We start from the raw sequence: 21,681 nt of genomic DNA, 5'->3' as shown, positions 1-21,681 counted from the left end.
TTTCAAGGAGGGAAAAGGCTAATTTTATTAATGTTAGAATCAGATTAACTTCAGATTTATCATCTGAAAAACTAAATGCCAGATGAAATAAAACAATACATAGTTCAAGAGAAAATGATGTAATTCAATAATTTAGTAGGAGCTCTGATTTTTTTCACTATTTTAAAAGAAACATTCTGTTTTTTAAGAGCTTATTTTTTAGAGCAGTTTTAGGTTTACAACAAAATTGAGAGAAAAGTACAGTGATTTTCCATATTCTCCCTGTCCCCACACATGCATTATCAACATCACTCATCAGAATGGTGCCATTTTTTTACCCGGAATGAAGCTACATTAACACATTATGATCACCCACAGACCATACAATACTGTAGGGTTCACTTGTGGTATTGTGCATTCTCTGAGTTCGGATAAATGTATAATGACATGTATGCATCATTACAGCATCATCAAGAGTATTTCATTGTGTTAAAAATCTGTGCACTGCCTATTCATCCCTCCACCCCCACTCCAAAAATCACAGATCTTTTTGCTGTCCTTAGGGTACCAGCTCTTCCATACTGTCTTATAGTTGGAATCATACAGTATGCAGCCTTTTCAAAGGCTGAAATCTTCTTTCTGAAAATCTGAAATCTTCTTTCACTTAATACATGCATTTAAGGTTCCTCCTTTTTTCATAGTCCACGGTTCATCTTTTAGATCTGAAAAATACTCCATTATCTGGAAGTAACAGAATTTATTTTATCCATTTACTTAATGAAAAGCATCTAAATTACTCCTAAGTTTGGGTATATATGAATGAGAATTTCTTCTTTAAATGTTTGGTAGAATTCACCAGTGAACAAACACTTCTCTTTTAATATCCAAATTATATAGTCCATTAAATCCAATGTTACGTTTCTGAAAATTTAACCAGAGAACATTTTTAAAGTGACAATTTTGTCTGTGATAACATTAAACAGTTGAATAACGACTTTGGTTATCCATACTTTTCCTCGGCTTAGCACATAAAGTTTATGCAAAACAAAAACAAACAAAAAAACCTACTTTTCAGCCTGTACCTATGTTGAATTAGTTAAAATCTAACAACTCTAATTATTAAACATAAGTAATTTTGAGAGCTGGAGAGAAGTAATTTTCTTAGACAAGTTTTTATCTCAATATCCTTTTATCTAAGTCAACATTCAACCAGGTGAATAACTTAGCAATAATTAATTTTCACCCTTGTAAAAGTTGGCTAAAGGTAGTGAATTTTACTTCGGTTTATGAGTCTTCTTGTACATGAAGTTACATTGTCAATTGTCAATAACTAGCCATAATCAAGGTCAACAATAATTTGAAAGTGAAAAAGGTAGTGGTCATATTGCATACGAGTGAGGATGCTTAGGGATTAAAATGATTTTATGACAATGTATTAAGTAATGAAACAAAAGTTACTTAGATTTAATGGAAACAAATTAATTATTAATTTTACATAATGATTTAATAAACAAAATATGCCAATAATATGGCAATCTATCTGAACAGAAATTTTACATCATATGCAAAACTGAATGTTTGAAAGTTTGGTTGCCTAGGGAGTTTAGCAAATAATTATTTTTGGTACATTATTTGTTCTTCAGAATCACAAAGCACTCTTGCAATAAAATGATACATACTACATTCATAAATCTTAGAAATATCACCAGATAACATCTAATGTTGCCATGTGTGTAAAAAATAAATCAGCATGGATGTTAACTGTTAAATTGGTATGCTTGTATTCAAAATAAATTGACAATATACAGTAACAGCCTTAAAATGTTGGAGGCCCTTTGGCATGATAACTCGCTTTCTAATTTCCTATGGGAATAACAGGACAAAGGCATAAGCATATATGGATGGCAGTGTTCATCACAGTTACTAGCACAGCAAAAACAAAAAGCATATTAAACCTCTCACAATAAAAGATTTCTAAATAAAAAATGGTAATATATCATGTTACGGTAATAAAATAATTATTTAAACTACATTCCATATGTATAGAATCATTCCATTAAATAGAAAAGGTTCTAGAAAATGTGAGTAAAAATACTGGAAATGGTGAAATTTTGGGCAGGGAGGGGAGGTGGTTCTATAAGATTTTATCACTTTTTTCCCACCCATATTATCTATGGAATTTTTTAAAGAGAAAATTAAGAGATGGGGGGGTATGTACGTGGCACAGGATCGAGAAGAGTCTGTCTCACGGTTTTTCTGTAGAATAGGGTAAAAGTGTATGTGTGTAAGCAGGTGATTTTGTGTATACATGCATGTTCATATTTTTTATTCCTTTTTATTAACCTTAAAACTATCCAAAACTATCTCTAATGCTCTTATCCTGTATTGAGTTTTCAAGAAATTTGACTTTCAGGCTAAATTTTAACTAATAATTGAACTAGGTGTATGGTCTTCTTACAGGGATTGGTCCCTTGGTAGCAGAAAATTTAAAGAACAACATGCACTTTTACTTTTGAACATAAGTTATTGATATTATACTTCACTGACATCATAGGGAATTTTATATTCTAAGACCTATGACCTTTCAGATTTATTTGAAAACTGAAGTGTTTTTCTCTCATTGAAGCAGAAAATGGAGAAATTCTCTAGCCTCCTTCTCCAGACTTACCTTCTAAGCATAAAGGAATGTAGCAAGACTAATGCAGTCAAATCCAAAAATCAGTGATGGTTCTTAGCTTAGCCAAGCATCAATACACAACTCCAGTAGGACTTCTAGTATATAAATTTAAAACTTTTTAATATATTTAATCACTAAGATTAGTGAAATATGAATAACTGAATTACTAATAGCATAAGATACTTCTTTCACCTGGAATTCTAAAGAGGCTTGTTTAAACTCTCCCCCAGGTAGAGTTTCTCTCAGGTAGAGAAAAATGCCTTTGAAATGGTGGCTTTTCAGTTACAGAACTGGTAGGGTTTGACTTTTCTAATGAAAATCCTGCGCAGAAACTTTATATCATTATGAATCCGTTCACTATACAGTTCACTTTCTAAGATTAAGCAATTTATTTATTTACTCTAATAAAACTGTCCAGAAAATAAGACAGACAATTAAGTTTTCAACTTTGCCCAATAAAATATTATACGGAAATTTTTTCAGTATAAATATAATAGTATTTTTCTGATCTTTTCCTAGCTCCAAAAACAGTTACCTACTAATTTATAGTTTCCAAAAGTAACGTACGGCAGCTTTAAATGATGCATATAATATTATGAAACAACATCAATGGGTAGGGTAGTATAGTTCTCTCTATAAAAACACATGGATTCTAAAAAAATTAAGTCTAAGGCCCACTTTGTTACCATAGTAAATATGACATTACTTTGTCTTCTTGGCAGCATGCTACTTGTCCTTTTAGCCCACAATTAAAGGCCATCTCCACTCTTAAGATCACCTTAAGACTTTCCTACCTCACAGAAGTAGAACTAGTTACAGTGGACATGTTTCCTTCCATTCAAGCATCAGCTATTAGTTCCTTAGATGGTAAAGAACCACGAATTTTATCGTCTTCATATCCCCAGGGTCTAATACAATGCCTGTCATTTAGTAAGCATTCGATTGTGCTGAAAGAATATCTGAAAAAAAAAATTAATCATCATTGTATGTCAGTAACCCCAGACAAAGACACACTTGTCATGTAGATTTATTATATGTTGCAGTAACGGAGAACATACACCAGAAGAAAACATGGGGTATCTCTATGAAAGAGTGTTAGAAATAATTTGTTATAGGATCTGGGCTTTGGTTGGGTGATTTGGGTGAAGGTCTAAGAAGTGGGAATTTCATGTAAATTGGATGCTGCCACAAAGTCAGGGAAATTCTGTAATTGTGTACTTCAATAAATCTTACCTATAGGAAGGGGAGACTAGTACAAGAATAAAATTGTAATGGTGAAGTAACAATCATTCATTTTGGCTGAGTGATAGGGCATTTGGTATTTCTGCGGGTGGTAGAGGAAACTTGGTTTCATCTCTTCTTAGGAAAAAAAAAAATTAAGCGGTCTTATTTTGTCTCATTTATCATGGTCTCAAGCAAACTTTTCTGAGGTTGGTACTCCATGAGATTATTTATGTGTAATAGAATAGCACGCCCTAGCTGTGTCAAGTCGGCTTCTGAATGTCAGAAACTACTCTTTTGTTCTCTTCATTCACTTCTATCTGTCATCTTAACATTTAGATAATTATAAAATAAATTTTAAACTACATACACATAAGTTGTTTAAACTGAAGAGACTACAAAATACTTTACAGACTGTATTGTTGAACAATGGTTATATATAAAATGTAATTTTCCAGAATTAGTTTTAGTAAATACGGCCTCTGCCTGCTTTAAATAAAAAATATGGGATGTCACTAACAGAAGTGTTTAGATGACAAATTCTGTGCTTTGCTTTATTTACATTTCTTTTAAGATACATTTACGGATAAAGTAAAAACCTACAGTAAAAAAAGTGATTAAGAGAAGCATGTTCAGGATATTACCAAGGACAAAGTAAGTCCTAACAAATCTCATCAAGATCACCATATATTATTAAATAATCTAAATGTGTAAAAAAAAACCAGAAGATAATAGATACAAAACAAAACTTAAAGAGTGGTATTGATTAATATATTACTTTTTTAAAGATTTATTTATTTATTTATTTATTTATTCATTTATTTTAAAGAGAGCACATAAGCAAGTGAGGAAGAGCGGAGGGGGAGGGACCGGGAGGGGGAAAATCTCAAGCAGACTCCTCATGAGCGTGGAGCCTGGCATGGGGCTAGATCTCACAAACCTGAGATCATGAACTGAGCTGAAACCAAGAGTCAGAGGCTTAACAACCAAGCCACCCAGGCGTCCCTGATATATTGCTCTATAGAGCTTACCTTAATTTCACCTCCTAATATCATACATTTTTGTATTGCATCTAAATGAAAAAAAATGACTTTAGCCTTCAAATTTCTTCAGCCTCCTATTTCCAATCAACACTAAATTTATTTGCATAGTGCAAATATTGATAAATATTCAACACTCAATAAGTTGTATCCTAATTCCAAGCAGTATATTCCAAATTTAAAGTCACTTTCTCCCTGCTAATACCTGTCCAGTACCTCTTTCCACTTTCCAGTTCTCTTTATCATACGATAATGCATACTTTTAAATATTTTATGTATCTATTTGACAGAGAGAGAGAGAGAGAGCATGCGCACAAACAGGTGGAGTGGCAGGCAGAGGGAGAGGGAGAAGTAGGCTCCCCACCAAGCAGAGAGTCTGACATGGGGCTCGTCCCAGGACCCTGGGATCATGACCTGAGCAGAAAGCAGGCACGTAACCGACTGAGCCACCCAGGCACCCCATAATGCATATTTTAAATAACTACAAACTTACATATCATCCTTAATTCACCAAAATCACTCTAGTTTATGCTCGCTTAAAACTTAAATCAACTTATTGTTATGAGGTCTTTTTTCCTACTCAGTACTTGACCTTTAGTTGGTCATTTGATTCACATATCATAATGTTTTAGAACATGATTTATAGAGTCTGCCCAGATTTGACTGACATGTATGAATTCTGGCTCCATCACTTGCAAGTTCTCTGAAGTCTCTATGCTGTAAGTGGAATATCTGAAAAATGGAAGGAATAATTTTATCTATCTTACAGGACTGTAAGGAGTAATTGAGATAAAACAAATAAAGCACTTAAAATAATGCTGGTACATTGTAAGCCCTTACATTCTTAATTTTTAAATGTTCTTAATATTGTACTTGCACTTTTTCTATTTGGATTAGACCTCAATTATGTATTGAGAACTCTCATTCTACATTCTGTAATTATTTCCTCTATGACTTCTTGACTTCACTCATTCGTTTTTATTAAGTAATCTTTACACTTTACTTGAGGCTCCAACTCACAATCCCAAGATCAATAGTCGCATGCTCCACCCACCGATCCAGCCATGCACCCTTGACTTCACTCATTCTATTCACTGCTTACCCACTCTATCTTTCGACTCCAGTTCATCCCTTACTCAATAAAGAATAAGCTTCCTAAAGTTGTAGTCATTTCATAGCAGGACAGTCACATGATTTAATTACATACTTCCTAAGAAACCATTAATTCCTTTCCTTCACAAGAAAGTAATTAATATTTATAAATTATCTTGAAGCCAAAGCCTCAATTTAATTTCATTTGTTCATTCATTAATTTTTGCATTTAATAAATATTTATTGAGCAGCTACCACGTGGGTATTTTATCTTACACTGTTTACTATTCCCAAATATTTCCATGTGTTTTCCCTCTTCAGTATTTTTTCTCATGGTGCTTCCAATCTGTATTGCTCTACTCTCTTCACTTTTAATTGTTCTCTTTTGTTTATGACAGCTTTCTTGAGCAACAGGAGATGTGGGTTCTTCTAATGAAATGCCATAACACTTTGTTTGCACTTTCTATCTTTTACATTACTTTTCTCTCTGCCTTGATTCTGTTTGTTTTGTGTAACCATTCTGTAATGGACTGACCTAAGCAAATATGGCCATGCACAACTATTAGGCTACTTTTTAACTTCTAAATACGAGCCTGATGAACTTTAGCTATTCTCCCAAACATACAGATACTCACAAACAAGTATTTATTACAAGCAGCCACTACACATTTTATACAACTATTCAGTAAATTCAACAAATTCTATCTAAAGTTTAGGCGTTATAAACACTACCTTATAGGAAATATTTATCCCAGGCATATGCAAATATTTTTCAACTGAGGATTTTTTTTTTTTTTTTTTTTTTTTTTTACCCTTTGGCTGATATCAGAGAATCAGAATCACTCCTAAATAATGACTGGATACAAAATCATTTAAGGATGAAGCTTTAGATGCCATCCTAAGGAAGCATAGAAGACATTTCTCTAGATTCTTAAACTTTATTCTTTCTTACAAGGATAGGAAGCATCTCCAAAATATCTGAACTAATCCATAATTTTAATACTTATAATAATTCCATCAAATTCCATTCATAATTATAATTATACCAATTATTATGCTTTTAATTTCAAAAATAATAATGCTAGTAAACAAAGTCTGAAGTGTTGAGACATGGAAAAGCAACCTGTTTATAGTAGCCTTCTTCAGAATGTAGCATAGCTGACATCCTAACAATCCATGAAATAGAACAAATGACTGTTTCTAAGGATGTGGAATAAACTGGTACATACATACTTAGTATTAGATACTGATACATCTTAAAGTAAACTATAGACACTGAAACATAGCCTGTTACAATAAAAAACAGCTTTGTAAAAGTTAAAAAGCTGTATGTTTCTGTTTTCTTTTCAGTGTTATCACTGCCTATTGGAAAACAGCCACTAATTAAGTACTTACCTACTCACTGAAATGAACTGAACAAAATCCTGGCATAAAAAGCTAATGAGAATCATTTTGCCACACTACCCAGACTAATGATATCACTGGCTTTTTAATTCTAAAAATACTGTATCCAAACAAGTAATATGAATGTTTCTTCTAGCCTAAAGGTTTAAATCACTGACAAAGGAATAGATTTGAAAGATTTTTTTTTTTAAAGGGTAATTTCAGGGGCGCCTGGGTGGCTCAGTCAGTTAAGCATCCTACCCTTGATTTCAGCTCAGGTCATGATCTCAGGGTCATGACATCAAGCCCTGCATGGGCTCACACTCAGTGGGGAGTCTCCTTGAGGTTCTCTCTCTCCCTCTCCCTCTGTCACCAACCCCCCCACTCACACATGTGTGCTCTCTCTAAAATAAATGAATACATCTTTAAAAAATAAAGGGTGATTTCAAGTCTATCCATCTAGCCATCTGAAATCACTCTTTACCTCAATTTTCAAGTTATTTTTTGAAACATATTTTCAAATTATATAAAGTCACAATATTATTGTTCCAGCAATATATTTGAAATGTATTGGACCTAAAATGTATATTGGACCTAAAAACAAATATGTTGTTTCAAAGAGAGGTAGGATAAAATCGGCCACAATAATCGTGGATTTATCTATTCCCCCTATTAATTTTTAATTTGATTTACATACATTTAAGACATCTGTATTAATTACATACATATTTAAAATTATTATGTCTTTTGGGGCGCCTGAGTGGCACAGCGGTTAAGCGTCTGCCTTCAGCTCAGGGCATGATCCCGGCGTTATGGGATCGAGCCCCACATTAGGCTCCTCTGCTGTGAGCCTGCTTCTTCCTCTCCCACTCCCCCTGCTTGTGTTCCCACTCTCGCTGGCTGTCTCTATCTCTGTCAAATAAATAAATAAAAAATCTTTAAAAAAAATTATTATGTCTTTTGGTGGGTTAATTATTTTATGTTATAAAATATTCTTCTTTATCTCTATTAAGGCCTCTAGTGTAAAAGTCTACTCTACATGTTTTTATCATAGCTGTGAATTTTTTTTAATGCAATATAACAAATTACCAAAAAGGGAGCATCTTGAAATAGCATATACTTATTATCTTATAATTTCCAGGGTCAGGAATCCAGGCATAGATTACCTAGGTCCACTGCTAAAGGTCTCACATGACTGCATTCAAACTGTCATGCTTGCAGGGTCATCATCTCAGCTGCTACTCGGAGTCCTTTTTTCAGGCTCTCTGGTTATTGTCAGAACTTTCTCTCTCTGCAACTGTAAGATGGAGGTTACTGCTTTTTTTAGTGGCTGTTGAGTGGAGTCACTCTGAGTTCCTGGAAGATGCTTTCAGGGCTCCGACATGAGCACCTTTCACAACTTTACTTCTTCAAAGCTAGCAAGGAGTTGCTCTCCTTGTCTTCCTTCAAAGAAGGTCTGGACCTTCTTTGAAAGGGCTCACAGGATTAAGCCAAGCCCAGCCAGGATAATCTTTTGGTTAACTCAAAGTCAAGAGATTAAAGACCTTAATTATACCTGCAAATCTCTTCATCATGCCACCTTTCACAGAGTGGAATCCCAGCATATTCACAAGACCCACCTATGCAATGCAAGGGGCCACTTGCTGTGCAATGCAAGGACCTAAGAGCACTTTAATTCCCTGTAACTCTCTTTTCCATTTGTTCTTTTGTTCTCACATATTTTTAACTTCCATAAGAGGTTACTAGCATTTTCTACAGTCAAAATTAATTATACTTACAGATTTATCTACTGTCTCTCCACATTTCTTTCTGTATTTCTATACTTCTGTTGCAATAATTTTCCTCCTGCCTTTAGTGATAGCTTTAGTATTTCCGTTTGTGCTGTATGGTCACTGGTTAATTCTGCCAATTTTTATTTGCTTTATTTATTGTGAAAATATCTCTGCTCCAGGTACATTTTGTAGGGCGGGTTTTTTGCTGTTGTTGTTGTTGTTGTTTGTTTTTCCCTTTAATAGGTGGATATTCTAAGAACAGGTGCCAAAATAGGGTTAGATATGAAATAAATTGTTCAGGGGAAATGCCTGTGAGAGAAAATGAAGGACTGGGGCAAAGAAAGTGTCAGATAGCAATGCAGGTCAGACTCTGAAAGATGTAGGAAGGGGAGAGGGAGAAAGGAGAGAACAACTAGTTGGAAGTGTTTTATTCTGCAGCATGTTTCTAAGGAAAATTTGTCAAGTCTGTGAGGGATCCCATCAGAGGACAGTTGCCTATCAGAAGAGTCCCTAATCTCTCAGGAATGGGCCTGCCATAGTCAGTCCCTGCCTCACTCAGGGTTTAGCTAAGCAGTCTGTGAAAAGAATGACTTTGGGAGTTAATTCAAGCATGGACTTCAAAGCACAGAAGCTGGGGCCTTCAGGCAACTCTACTCCCTTCAGTTGGGGATTTAAGAGGAGCATTGCTATTGCAGCGATAGATTAGACTTCTATTTTTGTATTTATTTCTTTCAGAACTTAGAATATTATCTGTTGTTTTCTAAAGTTGCCATTGCTTCTATTAAGAAATCAGCTCTTAGTTGCTGGTTTGAAAATAAGTAATGTGTCTTTTTTTTTTTTTTTTGTCAAGTTTTAATATTATTGTCTTTGATTTCTAGGAGTTTTACTATAAAGAGCCAAGATGGGAATCTCTTTGTATTTATCATGTTTGCTGTTTTTTTGGACTTCCTTAATCTGGCTTCTTATCTTTCTAACTTTAGGAAATTCTTAGCCATTATATATCCAAATATGATTTGTCAATACCATAGGGTTTTCGCCCTCCTTGGCCAAGTATATGCACAATTTATAATCTGCACTTATGCATTATGTCCCCAATGTCTCTTTTTCTATATTTTCCAACCTTTTGTCTTTTTACGTTTCAAAGTGGATATTTTCATATGAGCTAACTTTCAGTTCTCTAATCTTCTCTCCTATTACCTATAATGCAACATTAAACCCATTTGCTGAATTCTTATTTTTAATTATTGTATTTTTCAATTTTAGAATTTCCTTATTTAAAATGCATACATTCTAGTTCACCGCTAAAACTCTCTACGTTTTGGTTTATCTTCTTATATATTAATCACTGATAATAGAAGGTCTACGTTCACTAATTCTAATATTGTCATTGTCTATAGATTCATTTCTTTTTTCTTTTTTTTTTACTTATGGCTAATGTTAGTTGAATGCCATATTTGGGTTGAAAACTGAAGAGACAGTACAACTTTTTTGTGGTATTACTTTTCTCAAATAGGATTGATTTTTGTTTCTCACAGTCAAGTGTTTTTATCTACTCAAGGGCTGAACCGATTTCAAGTTAGGCTTCAATCTTCGTGAAAGATCATCATTTCTAATTTACTCTTTTGTTACCTTTAGCCTTTTGGGTCTCCCAAATGAAAATGTGGGGACCTATCCCTACACTGACATCTAAACCAAAAGCCCACCTTCCCCACTCTATGTTAGATTAAGAAAGTTCTCCTTGCTTCCAAGCCTCTGGTTTTGAATCAACAAATTCTTTGATAAAAAGTAATTCCAAATATTCACCTTTCTAATCTTCTCTCTTTGGGGGGATATTAGTCTTCAAAATCTTGCTACTTTGGTAGCTTTTTGATGTTTCCAGACAAACACTATCATTGCTTATTATTATTACCATTTTCATTATTATGTAGAATTTTTAATTCTACTCAGTGGAAAGGTTGGTCTGAATAAAGTTAGCACATTATTGTTGGAAGTGGTGATTTTCTTTCAGTAAGTTTTAAATAAAAGAAAATATATTTACGTGAAATTTTTCACTCTATTGAAGACCTTTACTGAGATGATAAAAATGTAATGAGATTTTATTTTCCCTTCTTTATCTGGTAATTCGCTGGACTATGATTAATTCTGATTAATAGGATCACACATGTGCAAATGTGTTATAAACCCTATTTAAGTTAGCTTATTTTTAAACAGGAGGAAGGCAGGTATTTGACTCCTGTTATATTTTTATTTTACCAGTTGAAAGAGAAAAGTATTTGCAAAAACTAGATTACCCTTTCATATTCACTCAATTATATTCTTTCAAATCCAAAATGAGACTATAGTTTAAATATACATATAGGACAGTTAATAATGTAAAAGTATCTACTTTGCTTTTAAAATTGCATGTTAAATAGCAAAATTCAGATGAATAAATAGTGAAAATTATATGTTTCATTCTCAAAGTAAAGGTCACATTGAGCATTTTTAACCTAAGAGTAGCTATTAAATACAGGCCTAATAATCATCCAATTTGGAAATAAGAGTGTAGATTATAACATAAAAGAAGGCCATTTTATTTGAAATGTATTTTCTGTAATATAAGTATGGGAGCAAGTTAAACACATATTACCTAAATATAATTAGCATTTCCAAATGCACTTGAAAAAAATGCATGGGAAATTAAACTAGGCATTTGGAAGTCTATAAATAATGCAATTGGAAAGAAACCAAAATGTTATCTATGCTATGACCATGTTGTTAAAATATTTTACCTTTAGCCCTGTAACATAGGTCCATATTGAAAGCAATGGTCAATCATACTAATCATTACAGAGAATATTTGGTTTTGGTGACCCACTTTAATTGTGAAGCTGCTTAATTTTTTTTTTAAAAGTTGGGGGTAAAATTGTAGGTTAATGTATCCCTAAGCATAGGCAAAATTCAATAATAACTATAATTAATCAGAAGAATATACTCCACTATTAGAAACTATATCAATAAAGACTGTTCTCTGCATTCTCAGAAAACAACTGACAATGATTTTCCTCTAAGACTTGCAATTTTCCTTTCCTACCCCCTTAAATCTTCATGTACAAAAATCAGTTGGAGAACAACCACTCATTAATTAGAATGGCTAAACTAAAAAATAAAAATTAAATTTAAAAAATAAACTAAAGGGGCGCCTGGGTGGCACAGCGGTTAAGTGTCTGCCTTTGGCTCAGGGCGTGATCCCGGCGTTATGGGATCGAGCCCCACGTCAGGCTCCTCTGCTATGAGCCTGCTTCTTCCTCTCCCACTCCCCCTGCTTGTGTTCCCTCTCTCGCTGGCTGTCTCTATCTCTGTCGAATAAATAAAATCTTTAAAAAAAAAAAAAAACTAAAAATCCCTGGTGACAATGATGAACACTTACTCGTTGCTAATGAAAATGCAAAATGGTAGAACCACTTTGAGGGACAGTTTGACTGTTCTTACAAAGCTAAACATAGCATTACCATGTGATCTAGGAATCATGCTCCAAGACATTTATTCAATGAATTTGAAAATGTACGTCTACACAAAAACCTGACTGTTTATAGCAGCTGTATTCATAATCACCCAAAACTGGAGGCAATCATGATGTCCTTCAATAGATGTGAATAAACAAACTATTCCACATTCATACCGTGCAATATCATTTAGCAATAAACAAGTTATTAGGCCAGGAGAAGACATGGATGAATCCAAAATGCTAAGTGAAAGAAGCTAGTCTGAAAAGGTCATATACTCTATAATTCTGATTATGTGACATTCTGAAAAAGACAAACTATAGACATGATACAGAAAGATCAGTAGTTCCAGGAAAGGTTGCGCGTTGAGTAAATGAAGCACAGAGGAGTATTCAGGGCAATGAAACCATTCCGAATGACACTATAACTGTGAATACGTGACAGTATGCATTTTCCAAACACTATAAAACTTTCCAGCAGGAAGAATCAACCTTAATGAAACATAACCATAAAAAATAATTTAGAGGGGCACTTGGGTGGCGCAGTCGTTAAGCGCCTGCCTTCAGCTCAGGGCGTGATCCTGGCGTTCTGGGATTGAGCCCCACATCAGGCTCCTCTGCTATGAGCCTGCCTCTTCCTCTCCCACTCCCCCTGCTTGTGTTCCCTCTCTTGCTGGCTGTCTCTATCTCTGTCAAATAAATAAATAAACTCTTCAAAAAAATTAATAATTTAGAACCTCAGTGGATCCAAAGATGGAAAGTGAAACGTTAAAAATAAATAAAACAATCTTACTGTACTTAGAAATGTATAAAACAACCTTAATGAAGGGGATAAACAAATAACGTGTTGATCTAAATAACTTTGAAAATGATTAAAGTTGGTAGGACTAAAGGCAAAAGAAGATTTACAGAAAAAATAAATACATTGGAAACTCTCTGTACTATCCTCATAATTTATCTATAAATCAAAAACTGTTCCACCATAGGGACCTAGAAACATTTTACTTAGATAACCACGTGGTAGGTAAAGAAAGTACCAATACCTTCTGAAGATTATTGGATACAGGAGCTGGATTGGGATCGATATCCAAGGATCCAAAGCACCAAACAGTTTTGCCATTGTTAAAATGAAGGTAGATGGTGGCCAGAAATAAATGCAGTCCTGGGATAAGTACAGCTCAAAGTGAATCTTCTGCATTCATAGACCCACATAGTGGTCATTTCTTCGGTTTCCAAATGTATTAGTGCGCTGGCTAAAGTTGATAGCAGAACACTCACACTGGTTTTATTCATCTTTATTCATCTACAGGATAAGTGTTATCATGGTAGGAAAAACAAAAGGAAATCTTCTGACATTCCTTCAAGTCAAGTTAGTATGTCAATAACATTGCCAGGCACAACTTCTGCTATAATAGAGTTACTATTAATAGAATTAAACAAACAAACAAAAAACAAACACAGGATCATCTCAGTAAATTCAAAGTGTTTGACGAATCAGACATTCATTTCTTTTTTTTTTTATTATGTTCAATTAGACATCCATTTCTGATAAAGTACCCATTAAACTAGAAATAAAAATAATTTCCTCAAACTAATAAAGGGCACCTATAAAAACCTATAGATAATACCATACTTAATAGTGAAAGACTGAATTCTTTCCTCAAAATAGGAAAAAGACAGGATACCTACTTTCAGCAGGTATCTATTCATCATTATACGAGTTTCTAGCTAGTGCCATCAGACAAGAAAAATAAACTGAAGGTATTCATATTTGAAAGATAAAAGCAAAATTGTACATATTCAGTGACATATGACATAATTCTCTATGTCAAAATCCTAAGGAAACTGCATGTACAAACACACACACACACAATATCCATTCACAGAAATGATAAACATATTTAATAAGTCACATAATATAAGACCAAATACAAAAATCAATTGTATTTCTATACACTTACAATGAACATTATGAAGAAGTAACTGAAAATATTCACAATAACAGCAACCAGAATAATACTCAGTAATACATTTAAATAAAGAAATGAAAGACATGTACAATGAAATTATAAAAGATTGCTGATTTCAAAAGATCTAAATAAATAAATATCCATGTTTATGGATTAGAGAACTCACTATTTTTTATAATGGCAACCCTCCTCAAATTTACAGATTCAAAAAAAAATACTAATCAACATATAGTCAAAAACTGACAAGGTGATTAGTGAAATCAGTATATAAATGTAATTATTAATAATTTGGAAAAGAACAAAACTAGAGGGTATATATTATCTGATTTCTGAACTTATTATCAAGTTCCAGTAATCAAAACAAAGGTTTTTTTGGTGTACAGGCATATAAACTAAAGGAATAAAACTGAGAATCCAGAAAATAAACTATTAAATTTGGGTAATTTATTTTTGGCAAAGAAACAAACATAATTGGGAAGAGGATAGTCTTTTCAACAAATGGTCATGGGGCAATTAATTATCTATATGTAAAAAAAAATTAACTTAGAACCTTACCTCATACTATTTATTATATATGAAACTTAACCCAAAATAGGTCATACACACAAATGTAAGATTTAATACTACAAAACTTCTAGAAGAAAATCTAGGAGGTAATCCTCAAGGCATTGGGTTGTATGTATTAGATACAACACCAAAATATGATTCAAAAATGAAAACAGTGTTTAATTTAATCTCATCAACACAAAAAACTCCTGTGCTTCAAAACACATCATTAATGAAACTGAAAAGACAAGACATATTTGAAAACCTTATACCTAATAAAAAACCTGTATCCAAAATATATAAATAACTCTTTCAAATTGATATTTAAAAGCCAAAAATTCCAATTAAACAATAGGCAAAAGATTCGAATAAATATTTCACCAAAGAGCATATGTGCATGCCTAATATGCCATGGAAAGATGTTCAATATCCTTAGTAATTAGGGAAATGAAATTGAAAAACACTCAAATATCACTACACACATAAACTAATTGCAATTATCGAAAAGACATTAAAAAAAAAACAAGTGTTGGTAAGGATGCAGAAAAATAGGTACCTTCATACACTGGTGGTGGGAATAAAACTGGTTCAGCTATTTCAGAAGTTTGGCAGGTTAGGGGCGCCTGGGTGGCACAGCAGTTGAGCGTCTGCCTTCAGCTCAGGGCGTGATCCTGGTGTTGTGGGATCAAGCCCCACACCAGGCTCCTCTGCTATGAGCCTGCCTCTTCCTCTCCCACTCCCCCTGCTTGTGTTCCCTCTCTCGCTGGCTGTCTCTATCTCTGTCGAATAAATAAATAAAATCTTTAAAAAAAAAAAAAGAAGTTTGGCAGGTTAAAAAAAAAATGTATATATACTATATGGCCCGCCCTTTCCATTCCTAGATATTTACTAAGGAAATATAAAAACATATGTCCACACAAAGACTTGTAATATGAACATTTATATCAGCATTGTTCATAACACTCCTAAATTGGAAACAACCTAAATGTGTATCAACCAGTAAATGGATATGCACAGTGTGTTATATGCATATCACATGTGCCAGATGCAAAGCACTATATATCATATGATTACATTTATATGAAAGTTCAGAAAAGTCAAAACATAGAAAGTGAAAACAGATAATTGGTTGTCTGGGGTTCATGGGAGTGGAGATTGCTGGAAATGAGCAGGAGAAAACTACCGGGGTAGTGGAAATATTTTAACACTAGATTGTAGTGATGGTTACATACATCATAAATTTACTGAAAAATCATTTAATTGTAAATTTATGTGTGAGATTATTGTATGTTAATGTTAACTCAGTTAAGCCATAAAAAAAATACATATCACATACTGTTAGAAAGTGCCAGAGAATAGTGCCACTGTCAAAGAGAGGGGGCCTTGTTCATATCTCCAATTTACCAGTCTGGCAACTATATATTGTGCGCTGCACTCACTTATCTTCTTCAGGAGTCAATGTACTTGTTACATGCAGAATAATAGTCCCTCAAACATGTTTACTTCCTAATCTCCAGAACCTGTGACTATATTAGGTCAGATGGCAAAGGGGAATCAAAGTTGCCCAGACAGAATTAAGATTGCTACCTTGCTGACCTTGAGACAGGAAGATTATTCTGAATTATCCAAGTGGGTCCAATGTAACCACAAGGTTCTAACAAAGTGAAGGCAGCAGGGATGTCACATTAAAGTGACACAGCATGAGGCTGACTTCACTGGCTTTGATGACGGAACAAGGTCATAAGCCAAAGAATGAGAACAGCCTCTAGAAGCTGGAGAATAAAATGATTTCGTTAGAGCCTCCAGAACAGAACATGACCCTGCTGATACCTTGATTTGACTCCTGTGAGACCTACTGCAGACTTTTGAACTCCAGAATTATAAGATTAATAAATGTCTGTTGTTTTAAGCCACTGATTTTTAGAATCTCTAGCTCATTAAAATTTTCCTTAATAGACTATTTTCAGTTTTTCCTTGAGATTGCACATTTTGATTAACACCTACATTCCCAAGGAGGACAGTGCTTTTGGTGCACACTGATTTTGCTAAATGAGGCATTTTTTAAAATATTTTATTGTTTATTCAAAGCCACAGGTTTGGAAGGCGACATTGCAATCAACAGGTGTATAGCAAAAACAACTTAAAGCCCTCTGTTGACAGTGCTGTTGCCATAATATATTGCAGAAAAACAAAACAAAAAACAAAATAAAAAGCACTTTTAAATAGCCACTATAAGTATATAGAACAAACTGACAATTACCAGAGGCGAGGTAGATAGGGGAGATGGGGATTAAATAGTACCCTTATCATGTTGAAAAAATAAATAAATGATTAAAAAATAACTTCATAGTTCCTTATAATATATAGAGCCATGCACAGTGGAGGCATAACCACATTTTTTTCTTTGAAACATTATTTTATATTGGTAGTTCAATATTAAATCTATGTGGGGGATTTCTCCAGGACTGATTGGACGTTGTTATGCATTAGGTCCTACTTCTTTTTGAGTGGCACCAGTCTAATTAATTGCTGTTCATGCCTCATAGCTATCAGATACTGGGTTTCACATGAATCAACAGTTAATAAAATTCATAAATGTTGGAGAGAGGTCAGGAATCTGAGAAGCACTATTATTCTTGCTTAATTTTTACCCTTTGTGAAATACAGATAACTTGAAAAGTGCCTTTCAGATTCATCTACTTTTTTTTTCATTTAATGAACTTTTATTGAGTATAATCAGGGAATCTTGTTATGTATTTGGCAAAAAGTACATCTTTATTACTGAACTGCTTGTTCAGATGATTTAAAATTAGAACTGAAAGGGACCCTAGAGTGATTAATATGTGTCAAGAAATCTGTTGAGAGAAAGAGTAGACTTCAGTGTCCTTATTCTTTATCTAAGGGAATAAGCCATGAAAGTTTATGTGACCCTCAGGTTATACAGCTAGTGGTTGCAGAGACAAGACAGAAACCCAGGTCTAGCGTTCTTTCACCAAAAGAACCCTTAAAAGCGGAAGAAGAAAGAAGAAGGGAAATCAAGGAGATTAAAAGCATAAGAAAGACTTGACCTGCTGCTGTTGGCTTGAAAATTGAGGGGGCCATGTCAAAAGCAAGAGAAGGAACTGAATTCTGCCACCAACTAGTGATTTAGAAAGAAGACACCAAAGACCCAGATGAGAACTGCTACTGTAGCTGACACCCTGATTTCAGCCTTAAAAACCAACCATGCCATGCCGGACTTCTGAACCATGGAAATCTGAGCTCATAGCTTGACGTTTTATGAAGCTAAGCTTGTGGTAATTTGTTATGCAACAATATAAATTGACTTATTTATTCTGTTATTTCTACTACACAACCCACGAGTAAAACATTTCTTCCCGGCATTCCCTTGTTTCTCAATTCCTAGACTGGGCCACCAGAAACCTAAAAGGAAGGAACCCTGTACATAAGGCTGCTTGAAGAGTAATCAAATGTGGAGCATGAAACCAAGAATGATGTTGGAGAAACTGCTTTTAACTTCTGATTTGGCCAGTTACGGGACTGTGACCTTAAGCAAGTCTTTTTCTATTGTTTTTTTAAGTCTTACATTTCATGGCTAATAAAAAGAAATTATCCACTCTATCTCTTAGAGTTGTGAGGATAAGTAGAAAAAAATACTAATGAAAGAAAAATGCACATTATATCCAAACCAAAAGACAGAATTCTAAAGGAAGACTTGAGAAGAGGAATGAAAGCGCTCCTAACTATGTCTTTCCCATCATAGCCTTTGCTAGAAATCTTGACTGTTACAGAAAAATAGGGTCTTTCCACTCTGGATATCTGTATGCACCATTTCTTGGGAGAGCCTAACTCTAGCCTCAAAAAGTTGGGACTGTCTTAATCTACATTCACTAATGAGAACTATGGTCAGTAAACTATTTTTTACTTTCAACATACTTTAGAAGATGTGCAAGAAACAGGTTCTATCTGATATTAATGTCCACCTCTTCACTGCTAAGAGATAACCGGTTGAGAGCTAGATGAAAAGTCTGTTGATTACACAGAAACCTAAATGTTGGTCATGTATAGCTGAAAACTATTGATCTGAAAATATTAGGGCACAATTTTTAAGGTTGTAAGCTCTGGCATTGCTAATCTGAGTGCAGATCCTTATCCTGGCACAAACTAACTGCACCTTGGATAAAGAATTTAACTTTTTAAAATCTGTAAGCAGGTAGACAATAAAACATCACTCAAGATTTACCCAGATGTATATTAAGAGATTTATTGCAAAGAATTGGCTCACACAATTGTGGGGTAGCTGAGCAAATTTAAATTCCATAGGACAAAGTCTCAGGCACGGACTATGGCTACTGTCCACAAATGGAATTTCTTCTTCATTAGGATGGCCTCAGCAATTCTATTAAGGGAACAATATCACATCTTTAAAATATCTCCATAGCAACACTAAGATGTTGTCTGAATAATGGTCCCTACAGCCTAGCCAAATTCACACATCAAAGACATCACAGCATCTAAATCACAGGTCTCTTCAGAACATGAAAGAGAATATACGGGTATGTGCATGCACATGGGTGTGTGTGCATATATAGTGGATACCTAACACATCTTATGTGCTCAAAAAATTTGTAGCTATATATTATCATTATTGCCTGTAAACAAAAGGATGGTACAAAATACCGCACTCCGTCCCTCTCTAAACTGAGGTGCTTTTCTGGATTTGTTTTTCCTATAAGGGGGTGTTTCACTGCTAGCTGTTGTATTATACAATTTTATTTGCCAATGGAAGAAGTACGTCTATATAACTTTCGATGGAAAGAATAATTAGAAAAACAATTCCTCATTTCATTGGTACAATATTTTAGTAGTAACATCACCATCAAATTTCCTCTAGGACATACTCAACTAGGATATGGTGGTTTGAACACTTCATGTCCCAAATCACAAGGATTTAAAAAATAATCAATAGAGCATATAAAATTGTCAAATTACATTTATAATTATTAATATCATCACAATAAATTATTCAATAGATTGTCCCCATACTTGTTTGTTATTATATCCCTATGCATTCTGGATATTGCCTTGAGATCTTGAACAGTAATACGACTTATAACATTAACATACTAGTATCTATTCATTTCAGGATAACTAATGAAACCTAGCCAAAAATCATCTACTTCATTGCTTCTCAAACTATCCATGCTGCACCATTTTATTTAAAATACGACTATTTTATGGAGCGATATATTTTCTAAATAAGTATATACTACTAGGAAAATAAAACAGGAAAAAACACAAAGATAAAGACATTTTGATATACTCAATTTTTTATGTTAGAACCACTAAATATGCAATTATATTTCAATAAATATCATAACAAGCATAATACAGGAAGAAAAAAATGCAAAATTTATATGCTTCTCACTGAAAGTTAAAACTGTACATAGAAGCAATTAATATAGTTGTTATTAAACTTATAACTTTGTTATTAAAAATTGTAAAAATAAGGAAAGGTTGGCAGTGAAATAGTGATTTCCATTTTAAACATATAATCACATATTTTGAATGAACAACATGTATATTAGTACGTGACAGGGGGTGATCTATATCAAAACTGCTCCTATATTTTGTTTCAAGATAAATGGCAGTAGAGAGACCTTTCTTAAAGAGGTAAGTAGATGGGAATGGCATAAAAGATTTTAAAGCAACTTCAGCAAATTCAGGACAATCACTTTTAACTATTATCCGAAATTCAAGTTATGTTGTATTCTCAAAATATCTTCAATCCTTCATCAATAGCTAGGTCCAAAAATTTAAATTACCTTTTGAGGAAAGAAATGGATTCTAGGTTTAATACATTTTTGGATTAAAGCTGAAAAATAAATCCTTAATTATCAACTACTGTTATACGTATGCATGACAAGTACCTAGGATCCACATGCAACTCGAAAGATTTAGGCCATGTTCAATGAAGTGAGTTCAAAATCCACAGGACGTGGAAGTAACATAAAACTTCAATAAAAGTTAGTAAATATTCTGAATTTGTACTCATCTCATTGTGGACTGGGAATAAAAGTTAATAAAAAGTTTATGTACTGGCACCAGTCTGGGCCACATCTTTTACTCCAATGCTGCTTTATTCCATAGTTTTGCTGTATAATTTGTGAAAGACAAGAGTAAGTACAAGCAATCTAACTCCTTAGGAATTCTTGTATACTTTCAAGAGTTTCCTAGGTTTGAGTTGGCATGTTTCCTGCCAAAAAGATTGTATCATAGGTTATTTTTGCTCCAAGTTTTTCTGGAAGCTTGTACCAAATCACCAGTTGGTGACTTATGGCATATCTGATTGATTTGTACTACATTTATGCGTTCATAACTGAGGTATGCTTTGAAAACATGTAAAATTAAGAAATATGCAACGACATGGTACCATTATTACCTTTAAGGTTTTGGTAAAATTTTCATATCATGTGTACATTTAAATTAAATCAAACCTGTATATTAAATTGATTTT

At 33.7% G+C, this 21,681-nt stretch overlaps 1 long non-coding RNA gene across 2 annotated transcripts; it reads right to left on the bottom strand.

Annotated features, from left to right (window-relative positions):
- Positions 1 to 630: 630 nt before the first annotated feature.
- Positions 631 to 15,810, bottom strand: LOC109489725. Of its 2 annotated transcripts, none has more exons than XR_002142822.1 (4): positions 15,721 to 15,810; positions 13,692 to 13,994; positions 3,451 to 3,615; positions 631 to 720 (listed from the first exon to the last, which is right to left on the bottom strand). It is a non-coding gene; the product is annotated as an uncharacterized LOC109489725 (long non-coding RNA). The 2 variants fall into 2 exon arrangements; XR_002142823.1 differs by lacking the exon at positions 631 to 720 and adding an exon at positions 786 to 900.
- Positions 15,811 to 21,681: the final 5,871 nt, after the last annotated feature.

Source organism: Ailuropoda melanoleuca, chromosome 4 (genome assembly GCF_002007445.2).
Source record: "Ailuropoda melanoleuca isolate Jingjing chromosome 4, ASM200744v2, whole genome shotgun sequence".
NCBI classification, from domain to species: Eukaryota; Metazoa; Chordata; class Mammalia; order Carnivora; family Ursidae; genus Ailuropoda; species Ailuropoda melanoleuca.
Note: the sequence above shows the minus strand (reverse complement) of the source record. Positions and strands in the feature narration are given on the sequence as shown.